This window comes from Limulus polyphemus, unplaced genomic scaffold (assembly GCF_000517525.1).
Source record: "Limulus polyphemus unplaced genomic scaffold, Limulus_polyphemus-2.1.2 Scaffold1767, whole genome shotgun sequence".
Taxonomy (NCBI): domain Eukaryota; kingdom Metazoa; phylum Arthropoda; class Merostomata; order Xiphosura; family Limulidae; genus Limulus; species Limulus polyphemus.
Window position 1 is genome coordinate 243907 of NW_013667377.1, and position 1173 is coordinate 245079.

Below are 1173 nucleotides of genomic sequence, written 5' to 3' on the forward strand. Positions count from 1 at the left end.
CCTCATCTTGGGCCCAGCATGACCAGGTGGTTAGGGTGCTTGACTCGCAATCTGAGGGTCGCGGGTTCGAATCCACATCCCACCAAACATGCTCGCCCTTTTAGCCGTGAGGGCGATATAATGTGACGGTCAATCTCATTATTCGTTGGTAAAAGAGCAGCCCAATAGTTGGCGATGGGTCTTTCACTGCTAAATTTAGGACGATTAGCGTATAGCTTTGCGCGAAATTCAAAACAAACCAATTCTTCATCCTGAACAGTTACTAGATGAAAACAGAATTCAACACGATATCACATTAATTCTAAGTTTATTAAGAAAAATTGGGAAGTTTAAAGAATGATAAAGTTCCTGGGGCAGATAATATTTACTCGAGCGTTTTGAAAGAGGTTGAAGATTGGATATGTGAGCCACTTGCTGCTATTGTTCTTAACTCCTTGAATAGTGTGTAGGTACCAAAAGATTGAAAGTTGGCTAATGTTATTCCTCTTTTCAAAGGAGGTGATCAAATTGTCCCAGTAATTATAGGCTTATTAGTCTTACATCAGTGGCTAGATGGAAGAAAGCAGAGGGTTGTTATAAATGAAGTTCGGTCAAGCTGGATTTTTGCCACGAGGGTTAAGACCTGTGCTCTTTTTTGATTTATGTCTGTGGCATAGATGAAAGAATTGTCAATAGATTATTTAAAGTAGCTGGTGGCATTAAAGTTTTTAGTGTTGCTGGCTGTGAGTAAGATGCTACTGCTTTAGAAAAGTATTTACATTATTTGGTGAGTTAGGCGACTAAAGCAAATGACTTTTATTTATAACAAATTCAAGGTAATGCTTGTGAGGTTCACAGTTTTAATTATAACTATGATTTTGATTGGAATAACCTTAACAGTGTTATGGAAGAAAAAGACCTTGGTGTTCTGGTTTATCAGTCTGTTTAGCCATCCAAACAATGTGCTGTTGCTAATGGCATAGTAAATAGGATTTTAGGTTGTATTTACAGAAATATTGAACACAAGTCTAAAGAGGTTATAATGTCATTGTATAGGTAATTAAGTAGGCCATATTTGGAGTACTGTGTTCAGTCTTGGGCTTCTTATTGTAGAAAGGACATTAAATTGTTGGAAATAGTTTTGAGGAGGGCTACCAGGATGATTCCTGGAATGAAAAGATTGTCATACGAGGA